At 39.0% G+C, this 15811-nt stretch overlaps 1 protein-coding gene and 1 long non-coding RNA gene across 2 annotated transcripts in view; both read right to left on the bottom strand.

Moving 5' to 3' along the window:
* The window catches only part of GPR137B (G protein-coupled receptor 137B), a 103593-nt gene that overhangs the window by 57131 nt on the left and 30651 nt on the right, over positions 1-15811 (bottom strand). The window lies entirely within an intron of this gene.
* On the bottom strand, positions 79-13877 carry LOC144457783 (uncharacterized). Its single transcript, XR_013487289.1, has 2 exons — positions 13298-13877; positions 79-8586 (listed from the first exon to the last, which is right to left on the bottom strand). It is a non-coding gene; the product is annotated as an uncharacterized LOC144457783 (long non-coding RNA).

The raw sequence follows: 15811 nt of genomic DNA, 5'->3' as shown, positions 1-15811 counted from the left end.
CCCCTAATTTTCTCAATGCAGATCTTCTCAGTTGGGTACTAGAAAGAAATCTGATTAAGAAAAACATAATAATAAGAATTAGGTCAACCAATCGGCAAGTATTTATTAAGGACCTTCTATGTGCTAGATGCTGGGGACACAGAGACAAGAAATTAAGTAATCCCTACTCCCAAGGAGACTCCATTTTATAGGAGGAGACAACATATACATTCAAAATAAGTATAATCCTCCCAGAGGGCTTTGAAGTTCCAAAATCATTCCACATTTATTATTTAGTCTGTTCTAGGTGCTCTGCTAAACACTGGTGATAAAAAGACAGAAGAGAAACAATCCTTGCCCTCAAGGAGATTAAATTCTAAGAGAAGAAATAATATATGCACATACAACAACAGAATTTATACAGAATGAATCCAAAGTGGTCTGGGGAGAGGGTAGTGGCATGGAATAAGACCAGAAAAGGCCTCATAAAGAAGCTGGCTCTTGAACTGAGCCTTGAAGGAAAGTAGGAATTTCAAGAGGCAAAGAGAGGTAAGGAGGGAGTACATTTCAATGAGTGCAAAGGAACTGAGACAAAAGATGGAGCATAATGTGATGGGCTGTATGGATAATCCATCCATATGGATGGATAGCAAGCATGCCAGTATGATTAGATTGCAGAGGGTGAGGAGAGAAGTAAAGTGTTCAGATGGGGAAGGGACCAGGTTTTAAAGGGCTTTAGATAATGAAACAAAAGTTTATTTTCCATCTGTGAGGCAATAGGGAGCCAGCGGAGTGTGTTGGGTAGGAGGGTGGCACGATCATACATGCATTTTAGGAAAATCACTTTGGCAGTTGTGTGTAGGAGGGACTAGAGTAGAGAGAAGGTTGAGGCAAGGAGAACAAACATGAAGCTATTGCAATTGTCCAGGTGAATGGTGGTAAGAGTCTGTATTAGGATGGTGTGGTGGCTATGTGAGGATGTTTGTACAGTGAGTTCAAGAGAGGCGTCTTAAGGAGAACAATGAAGCTGGGGACTTAAGTGACTATAAGGATGATGGTGTCCTCAGTGGTATTTGGGAAGTTTAGAAGAAGCATAGGTGTGGGGAAAAAGACACTAAGTTCTGTTTTGGACATGTTGAATATTAGATGCCTATAGTACATCTGATTCAAAATGTCTAATAGGCTGGTGGTGATGTGAGACTGGAGCTCTGGTGAGAGACTAGGGCTGGATAGATCTGTTTTAGGTATATAGATTATGTATTCAAATTTGAATCCTAATGAAGTCACTAAGTGAAATAGTGCAGAGGAAGAAGAGAGGAGAGCCCAGGATGGAGCCATGGAGTATATCCATAAGTTAGTGGGTATGACATGGATCATGAATCAGCAAATGAGACTGAGAATAAGTTATCAGACAGGAAGGAAAACCAGGAGGGAACAGCATTCAGAAAAGCCATGGAGGGGAGATATCTAGAAAGAGAGGATAGTCGTGATCGTCAAATGAGGCAGAGAGGTCAAGAAGAACTGAGAAGAAGCCATTTGGTTTTTCAATTTGGAGAGATGAGTTTTAGTCCAGTGATGAGGCAAGAAGCCAGTCTGAATAGGGTTCAGAAGAGAGCGAGAAAAGAGGAAGTGGAGGCCCTGAATATTTAACACAAATTAATCTTATTGCCAGAATTATAGGAAGTCAAATAAAATCAAGTGGAAAAATTCAGGCACTGTGGAAGGAGAGCTTTTTTTGAGAAGACAAGCCACAACATGGGCAGGCTAGCCCAGCCTTGCCTGAGAGTCTGTGCTGCAGACTGTTAGAAAGGTTGCATTGCCTTCAATGTAAAGGAGGAATTGAAATAGGAAAGATTGGTGATAGAGAGACATCATTTAGCAGTGTCTGATTCTACGTAACCTGATGGGGTTTTCTCGACAAAGATGCAGGAGTGGTTTGCTATTTCCTTTTCTAGTGTTTTCCCATTTTACAGATGAGGAACTGAAACAAATAGGTATTGAGTAACTTGCCCAGGGTCACATAGCTAGTAAGTGTCTGAAGCTGAATTTGGACTCAGATTTTCCTGACTCCAGGCCCAGTGCTCTTGGAAGTGACCTCAGTGGCTATCAAATCCAACCTGTTCCTGACTAAGATTTCTATAACACACATGGCCAGTAGTCACTTAGCCTTTGCTTACAGACCTCAGTGTGACTCTTTTCTGGGAGGCCAGTTTGAAAGGAAATGACTCCCCCAGGAGAAAGGGGGTTGAGGAAGGTCCTAGAAAGAAAGCCATACAACAAAGGAGGAGTGAGACCCAGGGTAGAAGAACTCACTACCTCCAAAGGCAGCTCATTCCACTTTTGCAAAACTCTCTAAGTTAAGAAGCTTCTCCTGATATCAAGCTTACATAGGTCTCTCTGTAAATTCTACTGCTCCTAATTATGTCCTATGGGGACAAACTGAACCTTTTCCATAAGAAACAGCCTTTCAAATATTGGAGGACAGCTATCACATGCTCGTATTGCACCACAGGTCTACTCCAGGCTAAATATCCCATTTCTTCAACTGATTCCCATATGATCCAGTCCTAGTTGCCTTCCTCTGGACACTTTGCAGCTTAGCTATGCTCTTCCTAAAAATGTGGTACCGAGAACTGGACACAATTAAAATGTGGTCTGACCAGGGCAGCATACAGTAGCACTGCCACTTTCCTAAGTCATGGGCATTGTGTCTCCTTGCAGCCCACAATAGCATTAGCTTTCTTGGTTGCTGCATTATACTCTGGACTCACAAAAAATTTATAATCCCCTAAAACCTCCTGACATTTCTCAGACTGATGAAATTATGAAATTACGTGTATGTATATATGTGTATATACATATATACATATACATATATACATATAGATATATACATACACACACACACAGAAGGGGAGAGAGAAAGAGAAGGTTCATGGGAGTACAGGGACAAAGCCAAATTTCAAGGAAATAAAGAATGAGTGGATGATGAGCAAATAAAACAAATAAATTTAGATCACCCTTTCCAGAGTTTGGAGGTTAAGGAAAGGAGAATAAGGTGATAGGTGACCGGAGAATTATTTTTGCTTTAAGTGTCATTGGCTTGAGAGGTATTTACCTTTTTTTTTTTTTAAAGAATTTACCTTACTTCTTAAGCCAGGTAAATGTGATAAAGCTATAGATCAACCAATATGCTAAACTGCTTTTGTTGTATTGTTGAATGTTGCCTTGAGCAGGAAGGATAAGGGCAGGGCTGAGAAGGGGAAAAAGATTGAAAACTGCTTTATCTTCCAGAAAGAAATTTCTGGCTGGGGGCTTTTTCTTCATAGCATATACTGAGAGCTTTATTGATTTATTTTTAACAACTTCTCAAAGCAAAGAGAAAAATTCACCAGGGTTATTTTTGGCATCAAAATGAGTCAGTGACGCTAGAGGAGCAACAGCCGGGTGAGCTCAGCAGTCATTATCTTTTTTCTGGGAGGCCAGTTTGGAAGGAAATGACTCCCCCAGAAGAAAGGGGGTCGAGGGAGGTCCTACAGAGAAAGCCATACACTAAAGGAGGAGTGAGACCCAGGGCAGCCCAGCCTGCAAAAAGGTAGTGGTGACAAAGTGAATGCCTAGCAAGTAGTATTACTCAGACGTTGAAGAGATCAGTGTATGTGTGTGGGATCAGGGGGAGAAGCAAGTTTTTGTTGTTGTTAAATCATTTCAGTCAACTCTGTGACCCGATTTTGGGGTTTTCTTGGCAAAGATTCTGAAGTGGTTCTTCTCCAGCTCATTTTACAGATGAGGAAACTGAAGCAAACAAGGTGAAGTGACTTGCCCAGGGTCACACAGTTAGTAAGTGTCTGAGGCCAGATTGGAACTCAGGAAGATGAGTCTTCCTGAGTCCAAGCCCAGTGCTCTATCCACTGTGCCACCTAGCTTCCCTTCAAGTAGACAGGGTTAAAAATGAAGAAACAAGAGAAAAACATAATGGAACGAGTTTCTGGAGGAGGTGGGAGAGGATGGAACCAAGGACACAGGTCAAGGAATTAGCTACATCTTATCCTTTGAGATATGCAAGGAGGAAAGGATTGTGGAACTACAGAGAAATTTCCAATTAGGGAGACAGGATATTAAGAAAGTTTCCATTGGATGGCCTTGATCCTGATCAGTAAAAACAGGAGGTGAAGTCATCTGCTACAGATGGGGCTGAGGGATGAGCTAGAGTTTGGGAGAGTAGAGAAGGTTTGATACAGTTGCAATGGTGAATGCAACCGGAATTTAATTAAGAAATGAATAAAAACAGATTGCCCAGAAGCACTAAGAGCATAATTGTGAGTAGCTTCTTCCTTTCTCAACTTCAGAACCTACTAACTGCTCCCAAAAAAGACTCCAAATTTTTCATGATGGCTCCCATGGCACTGGCAACAAGGCCTTAGGTCAGAAATGGCCACTGGTGTATCCTGGAGTTTTTGTAGATGTTCGGGATAAAGAAACTCCACAACAGACATGTGCCTCTCCCATCCATCATCTAGAACTGGAAGGGGACCACAAGACTTCATCTAATCCAACAGCTTCATTTTACATTTGAGGAAATAAGGAGTGACTTGCCCAAAGTCACATATAGATAGTATCAAAGGGCAGGATTTGAATCCAGGTCCTCAGATTCCATAGCCATTATCCTTTCCATAGAGGACATTAAGGCTAAAAGAATAAAACTCTCCTCATGGGAGGGCCTCAAATACCTATGAAAAGGAGAAGTTCATCTTCTCCACCAGTCAGTCAGTCAGTCAGTCAGTCAACAAGCATTTATTAAGTGCCTCCTATGAGTCAGGGACTGTGCTAAGCCCTGGGAACCAGCAAGTTCTCTTTGTTTTCAGACTCTTTCTTAGAAAAGCCCAATCATAATTACTGTTAATGATAAGGAGGCTGGATGACTTTTGTAATGACTAGATCCATTTTAAGTATCATTTAAAATTTAATTTTGGGTTTCACAGTTCCTTGTTTGCTGAACTGAACACAGTGCTGGTGGATGTCCCCCTAACTGGCCTATGTATACCTAGAGTAATAGGGAACAGGGATGAAGTAATGTTCTTTTTTCTACCTTAAACCATGAAACCCTTTTCAAAATAAACATAACAGCCAAGCTTTTCCTCTTCTCTCACCATCATTTTGGTAATCTAAAATCCTTGCAGTACTTGAAGATGGTAAAAAGGGACTCAAGAAATCTCTACATGAGGGACTTGCTTAAATGCTTCATGAAAAGACAAGATACTTAGGGACACTGCTGAGCTGGGCCTTCTTTTACCTAACAAATTATCTGTTCACTATGTCACTCACTGATTTTATCCATCCTTGGTACTCTTTCCTTCCTGTTCCCTGCCCTCCTCACCCACCCCATCCCCTTTACTTTAAGCTGCTAATATCCTTTTGACTATAGGTATATAATTATACATACATACATGCATGCATGCATGCATATATGTCCATATAGATAGCTGTGTGTGTGTATATATATATGTGTGTATATGTATATGCATATACACATACATACACACATATGCCATTTGGCTATTTCTGATGAAAGCTGATGCCATTATCATAGGATGTGATGAAAAACTTTTGTGCATTGAGGAAAATGTAAGCACTTTCTCCTGTCTCTAGAACTCATGTCAGTACTCGAAAAGGTGGATAATGTTTCAATAAGTATAGTGTTTCTAAATTATTGACCTTATTCATTTTGCTTTAGAAATCTCAAAAATCTTTGCAACTAGATTTTGCTAAATTTTATAAAATCTTTGCTGACTCCTAGAGGGCAGGGGCCATGATTTGATTATCTCTATATCTCCCTTAGCCCCAGCATAATACATTCATTTCACTCATGGTTGGAGGAGGGGAGGAAGTTGGACTTGTACATTTATAAGGGTAGACCATCTAAGGTGTGGGAACTCCCTTCATAGATGCAGATCAACAAATCATGGGTGACATATTGGCTTACGGAACTGCCTGGGGCACTGAAACTTTAAATGACTTAGCCATGATCACACAGTTAATATGTGTCCGAAGCAGGACTTAAACACAAGTTTTTGCCAGAACCTGGCAAATCATAGGCACTTTTCCTGTATTTCTTGTGGGCTCCATATCCATCCAGCTGCCCCAGTGCACCAGCTCAGTCATCCTTAACTCTTCTTGCCCAAATCTAGGCTTCCATGTCACTTCCTAACTACTTTCAAATCATGCTGCCTGTCCTCTGGCTGACTTCCCCATTCCCTTCTCACTGGCACCTGAACTCTGACCCTAAGCCCCTGGGCCCCTAGAGGTGAGTTTTTGCTTCTTCTTGTCTGCAACTAGGTCAACACATCACTTCCTGCCCATTTCCAAATCATGTTGCCTTACCTATACCACCCACAACTTTCTAGCTCCCTTTTGTGTGTAGCCCTTGAGGGTAGGAATAATCTCACTAGCTTGTATTTGTATATCTGTCCAGTGCTTACCCCAGTGCTCAGTATATAATAAGCTTTTTCATTCATTGATTCTTCAGTTTCCTTCACCTTCCCCCATTTTCAAGCACTTGCCAAGTCTTTCCTATTCTACCTCCACATCTGACATGTCTTTCTCCTTATATATGGCAGCTAGGTGGTGTAGTGGGTAGAGCCTCAGGCCTAGACTCAGGAAGACTTGGTTTCAAATCTGAGCTTAGCTGTATGACCCTGGGTAAATCACTTAACATCTGCCTGCCTAAGTTTTCTCATCTGTAAAATAACAGCACCTATCTCCCAGGGTTGTTGTGAAGATCAAATGAGATGATATTTGTAAAGTGCTTATCACAGTGCCTGGCACTTAGTAAGTGCTATATAAATGTTGGCCATCATCATCATTACCATCATCATCTCTATTTTATTCCAGACTAATAAGGCTCTCATTAACCTCTCACCTAGATTCTTGCAATAGGATCCTAATTAGTTTCCCTGCCTTACGTCTTTCTTCTCCAACCCTCCTCCAACCAGCTGCCAAACTGATATTCCTAAAGCACACATCTTTGATCAAGTCACTCCTCTGTTTAAAAAGATTCATTATCTCTACCAAAAACAAACCTCTCTCCCTGGCATTTAGAGCCCTTCACAACCTGGCCCCAAACTATCTTTCTAGGCTAATATACATTATCTCTCCCCAGGTACTTTATGTTCAAACCAAGCTGACTTAGTAGCAGTGGTTTCCCATACACAGCTTCCATCTCCTACCTCTGTTGCTTTGCACAAGATTTCTCCCATACTCAGAGAGCCATCCTCCTCACTGCTGCCTCTTGGAATCTTTGGTTCCCATCAAGACTCAGTTCACTCACTAAACTCGTGACTCCCTATCACCTCCAGGACCAAATACAAAATCTTCTGACATTCATAGTACTTCATAAACCTCCCCCCCGATATTTCTAGTCTTCTTACACTTGTACTGGACCCCTATTCCTTCATCTCTGCAATCTGTAACACTGGCCTCTGCTGTTCCTTAAATGAGATGTTCCATCTCCCAACTCTGGAAATTTTCACTGGCTTCCTCCCATACCTGGAATATTCTCTTTCCTCACCTCTGCCTCCTGGCTTCCTTGGCTTTTTTCATGGCTCAGCTAACCATCTCCTCATCCAGAAGAGGCCCTTCTCAAATTCCCTTAATTTTAGTGTCTTCTCTCTGTTTATTAATTCCAATTTATCCTATTTATAGCTTGTTTGTACATAGTTGTTTACATGCTGTCTCTCCCATTAGATTGTGAGCTCCTTGGGAACAGAGACTATCTTTTATCTTTCTTTGTATTCCCAGTCGTTAGCACAATGCCTGGTACATAGTGGGCACTTAATAAAAGTTTATTGACTATTTAAACACTACTTGTTATTATTAATATTATTATTGTTGTTTTCTTCCTTCTAAAACAAGACTGGCCTCTAGAGAATTTTATAAGCATCTGGGTCCAAGTTTACCTGCCAATTCTGGCAATTTTCATCTATCAGCAAGTACTTCCTAAGCACAATATGTACCTAACATTTAATCTTTGAGATTCTCATCTTCATTTACTAAGGAACGATGAGTAAGAAAGCAGTCAGTGGTAAAGTTCATCCAAATCTAGTACTTCTTCCTTCTTTTAGCAGTACCTTGGTGTTTGAAGCACAGGACTTCTTTAAGAATCTGGATACATGTTTATGAAGGAAAGTGATGGGGGAGCCACAAAGAGATAACTTGCCAAGACTGGAAGTTTTGGTTAACCATTACATTTCCCCTTTTTTTTCCTCTCTTTTTAAATTATAAACTTAAATGCTGAAACTTAAATACAAAATAAGAAAAAAGAACCATGTCATGTGCACAGCAGAATGTAAGAGAGGATTCAAAATATATAGCAATAAATTTCCATTTCATGAAAGTTTATATATAAATGCTGTGTGTTGTGTTGAGAGCTCTCCATCTTTTCTCTGCTTCCTTGTTGTTGTTGGGGTTTTTTTTTCCGTTCTCTGCTGTGTATTTTGCCCTCTTTTCAAGTCAGAGTCTAGGCTCATCGAGACCAGGCGATTGCTGTAGAAGTCATTCATTGTTCTTCCTTCCCATGGGGTGGCAGATGCAATGGGCGCACCAACAACTCTGCCCTCAGTCCAAGAAAGGAAGGAGAGATAGAAAAAAAAAAGAATGAAAGTGAGGTGTCACATTGGCTGGCTGCAACAGTGTAAATGGAAAGAACAGGGGCAAAAATCACCAAGAAACTGAGAACCATTCAATTAATGACCAAGCTTAGTCACAATGAAGAGATGAAAAAAAAATGCACCTTCCTTCTTTGTAGTGGTAGGGGATTGTGGGTGTGGAAAAAATATATAGATATATACACACATACATATACAGATTTGCCTAATGTGTTTGGTTAGTTTTGCTGACCTACTTTTCTTTCTTCTTTCTTATTCTTTGCTACAAGGGCTGGCATTCTAGGGAGGGGAGATGGACACATTTGGAAATGAAGAGGATAAAAAAAAAGATATAAATTAACTTTTTTTGGAAAAAGGTAGGATGTTTTTCCTATTTTATCTTGTATTACTGTCCTCTATGCCTTTTTATGAAACAGGCTTACACCTACTCAAACACAACCTGTACTTTCATGCATCTGTTCAAACTATTCCCTGAAAATATGCACAATGCTTATAGCGATGTAAATGAAAAGATCACTAAAAAGAAGCTGAACTTTGAGTGACTGAAAAGCAATAATGGTCCTAGAGAATAAAGGATGAAAGGGAATTTGGGAGCAGAAGGGTGACACTGTCCAATGAGGTCACCTATCATGTGTTTTTGCTTTATAAGGTAGGGTTCAATTTAAGACGTGTATATATGGATGTAAGTATGTATGTGTTTGTTTCAGAAATGACTGTGACATAAAAACAAGACATTAATAATATATATTTTTAAAATATTCACTATGCCTCAAATATCTTCCTTCCTTCTTCCCTCTTAAACATTTGAATTTCTACCCATCCTTTAAAGCCTAAATGTCATCTCTTCCATAAAGCCTGCTCTGGTTCTGATCGCTATGCCCATTCTGATGCCTACCCTCAGTCAGTAACATTCCTCATTCCTTACTCAGCAGCTCTTTCGTGTATTTGCCATGTCCTAAGGCACAGAATAGCTGTAGCTATATGTTTTGATGTCATACAATACAGTAAACTGTAACCTCAATGAGGACAAGCACATAGTCTTATTTAATCTTCGGAGCAGCCCCCCTACACACATATATACCTAGCAAAATACTCTGCACATAGTAGGTGCTTAACAAATGTCTGTTGCTAGTATACAGGACTGATTTCTGATTAGTTCTCCCTTCCCCCTCCTCCACACTTTCCCTATCTACGAGGTAGAACAAGCTATTTATTCTTTTTTTTTTCCCAGAAAGAGGAAATCTAGGGGGAACCTCATATCTCTTGTCTAACCAAAAGCAGAACTGTGTAACTAGAGGATGTCAGCATATTGTTATATATCTTTTTCATTGACCCTCTTCTTGAATTTATAGCCCAGGATACTACAGAAAGACTCCTAAAGCTGGAAGAGATCTTAAATATCCAACTTCCTCATTTTACAGAGGATGTGTCCAATGTCTTGCTTAAGGTCTCACAGGTGACAGGGCTGGGAACAAACACGGGTTTCTCTGTCTCCAAATCCATTTTGTAGATCTCTCTACTATATCACATGGCTTCTTACAGTAAGAACACTGAAGAAGAATGCTATGAAAGTAACTTTCTACACTCTAAGTCCAACAACTTTCTGCTGGATTATTTGGTCTTAAATTGAAGCTTTGCTGATAATACTTATAAAAGGAATTCATTAGACAGGCAGTGTTGCATAATGAAGAGAGAACTGGCCTGAGCTCAGTCAAGAAGACCACTGTTCAAGGCTCCCCTTAGACAGGTACTGGCTGAGCAACTGTGAGCAAATCATTTAACTTCTCAGTGCTCCAGGCAATTCTCAAAGACAGGAGTGCCCAATGTGTGTGATGAACCCCTTTGGTAGGTAATCTGATGAAGCCTATGAGTTGCTCATCAGAATCAGTTTTAAATAAAATGAAATACATAGGATTACAAAGGAAATCAATTATACTGATATAAAAGATGTAAATTTTTTCTCATCCAAGTCCATGGACTTCCTGATATCTATATGTGGACCCCTTAGGGGTCTATGGACCTCAGATTAAGAATCTCTACCCGGTATGTAAATGTAAAGCCTATATCAGATTGTGTGCTGTCTTGGGGAGGGTGGGGGGGAGGAAAAGGGAGAAAAATTTTCAACTCAAAAGCATAAGGAAAAAATTAAAAATTTAAAAATTTAAAAAATTTTTTAAAAATTAAAAAAAAAAAGAATCTCTACCTGGGGCAGCTAGGTGGCACAATGGATAGAGCAACGGCCCTGGAGTCAGGAGGACTTGAGTTCAAATCCGGTTTCAGACACATAACAAGCACTAGCTGTGTGACCCTAGGCAAGTCACTTAACCACACTGCCTAGCCAAAAAAAAAAAAAGAATCTCCATCCTAAGAATAAATTATAGTGAAGGTACTGATCTATACAGGCTGTGGGAACTTCTGCAATGGAGGAATCAAATAAAATGCTAATGAAATGGCAATCAAATCACGCATTTTGGGGAGAAAAAGAAAAAGAAATAAAGAGAAAGGGAGAAAAAAGAGAAAGAGGAAGGAAGGAAGAAGGAAGGAAGAAGAAAGGAAGAAAGGAAGAAGAGAAGGAAAAGAAGGAGAGGGGGAGGGAGGGAAAAAAGAAAGAGAAACAAACATTTATTTTCAAAATCTCAACTTGATTAAATTTAAGAAACATATTAAAAGTGCCTGCATTGTTTAAGTCATTGTGCTGGATGCTACTAAGTAGACAAAGAAAAAAATAGCTTCTGTCCTCAAGAAGCTTACATTCTACTAGAGGAATGCAACATATATACACATGCATGTTGAGTAAGATACTGCTAATTATTGAAGGATCAGGAAAGGCCTCATCTAGCACCTGAGCTGAGCTTATGAGGCAGAAGAGAGAAGACATAGATTTCATCATTTCAGGTATGAAATGTACAAAGGTACAAACAAAGCTGGGAGATGGCACACTGGTTACAGGGAAAGGCTAGTAAGTCAGTTTAACTGGAATGGGGAGTACATAAAGGGGAGAAACATGAAATAAGACTGGAAAATTAGGTCAGAAACAGACTATGGAGGGCTTTAAATGCCACACTGAGAATTTCCAGTTTATCCTAGAAGCAAAACATCGTTGATTCATTTGCTATCAAGAAATCATAGAGATGAAAGTGACCTCCAAAAGGTCACCTACTCTATCTTCCAGTCTTTAAGCAGGATATACCTATGCCATCTCAGTCAGATTTGGGGACAGGGCATGTTTGTATCAGTCCCCACCTTTCCTTTGAAAGCACACTCTTCTTTCAAGTCTCATCTTAGATAATACCCCATTCCTAGAAATAGTAATAAGATGACAGAATGAGAGCTCTGAAGTTAGCTAGGTTCTTCACATACCCCTCAAAAAAAGGTCAATATTTATTAGGGGCTTACTATATGCAAGGCACAGTGCTAACACCTTTCAAACAGTAATAACTAGAAAACAACAAAAAGAGCAGGCAAATATTTTTTAAAAAATACAAAATAGAAAATGAGCAAAGAGAATTTTAACACAGTTTTAAAGAACACAAAAACTACAAAGCAGTTAAATTACCTAAAATGCTAGAACCAAACACAGATGGAAAAGGGAACAATAGAAGAAATTCTGAGAGATCTCTATGTAAAGCATGACACTTTTTTGAAAGTCAAACCATAATTTACACTGGCAAGAAAATAAGATCAAAAGCTCTTCCAAAAGAATATAAGCTCCTTGAAGGTTGACTTTTGTCTTTGTATCTTCAGTGCGTAGTGTAGCACCTTGCTCATAGTAAGCATTTATTAAATGTTTATTAAACTGAATTTTAAAAAAAGAACTGAAAAGAAAGTTTAACAATCACGGGATAAACAAACTAGACCTAAAAGATGCTTTAAAAAAAACAGTGGTAGGGGCAGCTAGGTGGCACAGTGGAGAGAGCACCGGTTCTGGATTCAGGAGGACCTGAGTTCAAATCCGACCTCAGACATATAACACTTACTACCTGTGTGACCCTGGGCAAGTCACTTAACCCCACTGCCTAAAACAACAAAAAACAAACAAACAAAAAAATCCAGTGATAGGGGCAGCTAGGTGGCACAGTGGATAGAGCACCAGGCCTGGAGTCAGGAGGATCTGAGTTCGAATCCAGCATCAGACCAGACACTTGATACTTACTAGCTGTGTGACCCTGAGCAAGTCACTTAACCCCATTGCCTAGCCAAAAAAAAAAAAGATAGAAGATAAGTATGAAAATGGCCAATATGATAGAAAAATTTCAAGAATCAACAGAATCTACCAGTCATAGATTTAGTGGTATGAAGAAAGAGCTCTAGCCAATGAAGATAAACTGGGTGCAGAAAATCGATGAATTACACAAAGAATCAAATGACAGACCCTAGAGGATCAGTCAAAATACCAAAAAGTCAGTATTGCTGTCATCCCAACTAATTTAGAAAAAGAAAAGAATACCTATATTCCTCGACATCAAAGAAAAAATTTCCTAAAATTAGCTAAAGCAAGCTGTCATATATTAAATAAAGAATCCACAGGATTCTGAAGTAGGAAAAAGAGAGACCACAAAAATCAACATTCCTAGACACATTATAGTTAAACTTTAATGTTATATGATTAAGGGGAAACTATATCAAGCTCCCAGGAAAAGACAGGAACTACTCACCTGGGAATATTAAACAGGATCACAGATGACTTCTCAAGGAAGACAAGGGACAAATGGGGAGAACAATACTGCATACAAAATATTAAGAATCATAAACCAGGAGCCAATAATTAACAACCCAGGCAAATACACTATATAGTGTCAAAGCAAGAAATAGACACATGAAAGGTTTGCAAAAAGCCCAATGGAGCCCTTCAAGTAAGTATTCCAACATGTGTCTGCCAGCCAAAAAGACAAGTACTCAAAGCAATTAAAATCAAGATAAACCAGTTGTAAACAGTGCAAGAACACTCATAGAACTGCACTGGCTAAATCACTACATCTAATAAGACTTTTGGAAAGGGGCTTCAGGGAAAGAGAAGAAAGTGGGGAAACAGAAGGGGAACAAGATGGGGGTAATCCCCAAACTAAGTTCCTATCATTGGATAAGAGGAAGTTCACGTTAAAGAAACCTACACAGTTATTAATTTGACAGAAGAATTCTGTTCATAGTGGATTTGTTAAGTTTAAATTAATAACAAAAATAGTACAAAAAGTATGCATGCTCTTCCTTTGAAATAAGTGAATTGTAATGCTTAATGTAAGGGACTGAATTATCCAATAAAATGAGAAAAAACTAGAATAACATTTGTTCCAATTTTAGAGAAGAATATACTCATAAGTCAAAGAGAAAGAAATTTTCATAGATTATTATATTGTACAAAGGATTTTATACAACAAAAAGTAATAAATATAAAGTTAAAAGGAAAGAAACAGAGTGAGGTAAATATATTTTCAGTAAATATATCAATTAAAGCTCTGACATCCAGAGTCTCTAAGGAACTCTACAACGAACAATACAGTAAAACACTCTGCAATGGAGCAAAGAACATAAACAGAGAATTTTCCACAGAGAAAATACAAACTGTTAAAAAAAAACCACATAAAATGACATATTTCCTAATAATCAGAAAAATGAACATCAAAACTACATTAAAATATCACTTTATACTCACAAGACTGGCAAAAATAGCAAAAAGTAATAAAACAACATTGGCAGGGCTACAAGGTGACAAGCATTCATACATTGTTGATAGAACTGCAGACTACCACAAATAATTTGGAGGTCAATTTGGAAAGATCTAATAAGAGTCATAAAACGGATCATGCCTTTTGTAATTAACCCCATTACTATAACTTTATTGAAAAATATCAATAAATGCAAAAAGACTTATTCACATAAAAATACTCATAGCTATACAAAAACATTCATTTGCTATTTTGTAATAGCAAATAACTATAAACAACCTTTATTGTACTACCTGTGTATTTGTTCAGGGTCAAAGTTCTCCAGATACTTTTGTTTCCAGATGATACTGTGCTGCTTGCATCAAGACGCAGAATATTGCAGAATTGAAATAATAATTTGGCCTAACTATACACACAGGAAGAATCAAGTAGATGAAGACTATATTGTTTAGACTATAGACACCATATAGACTACTATCATTTCCCATCTGGTTCCATCCACTTTCTAGACACCTCTACCTCTTTGCCAGCAGTCTTCTACTCTGCCATTCCCTTACTTCCCACATCCTATTTATGTGTTGTCTTCCCCCACAAGAATATAAGCAAAACAGGGGCAGCTAGGTGGCACAGTGGATAGAGCACTGGCCCTGAAGTCAGGAGGACCTGAGTTCAAATCCAGCCTGAGACCAAAACACTTGACACTTGTTAGCTGTGTGATCCTTGGCAAGTCACTTAACCCCAGCTGTCTAAAAAAAAAAAATTTAAAGCAAAAGAACTACCTTGATTGCTTGTATTTATATCCCCAGTGCTTAGCTCAAAATAAATGCTAAATACGTGCTGTACCTACCTACCTATCTATCAATCTATCTATCTACATTCTATATCTATATCTAGATATCTACATATCTATATTCAGTTGGACAACCTATAGAGGGGTTCATCAGTCCATGTATCTTGGGCATACATTGCAAATATATGATGAGCTGGGCCCTGGATTGAACAGGAGGAGAGAAAGCTGAATTGTCTTTGGAAAACTCAAAGATAGGGTTTTTTTTAAGGACCCTAAGATATATTTGGAAATGAGGGTGGTGTAGAAATGAAATAAAATTATTTGTTTCTGTAATTTAAGGAACCACACCAAAGGGGTAGCTAGGTGGTTCTATGGACAGAGTACTGGGTTCAGAATCAGGAAGACTCATCCTCATGAGTTCAAATCTGGCCTCAGACACTTAGTACCTGAGTAACCCCAGGCAAGTCACTTAACCCTGTTTTCTTCAGTTTCTCATCTGTAAAACAAGCTGAGAATGGAAGTGACAAGCCACTCTCGTATTTTTTCCAAGTAAACCCCCAAATGGAGTCACGAGAGTCAGACATGAGTGAAACAACTCAATAACCACCAAAGGATACCATTTTTTCGATAGTCCATGAAGTCCAATCTATTGATATCAGCTAGATATGGTAATGAGGTGGGATGCCCTAAGCATTTTAGCCTGATATTAGCCTGAC

The sequence above is a fragment of the Phascolarctos cinereus genome, unplaced genomic scaffold, assembly GCF_003287225.1.
Source record: "Phascolarctos cinereus isolate Bilbo 61053 unplaced genomic scaffold, phaCin_HiC Scaffold_5;HRSCAF=322, whole genome shotgun sequence".
In the NCBI taxonomy this organism is placed as follows: domain Eukaryota; kingdom Metazoa; phylum Chordata; class Mammalia; order Diprotodontia; family Phascolarctidae; genus Phascolarctos; species Phascolarctos cinereus.
The sequence above is the reverse complement of the archived record's forward strand: the minus strand, read 5'-3'. Positions and strand labels throughout refer to the sequence as shown.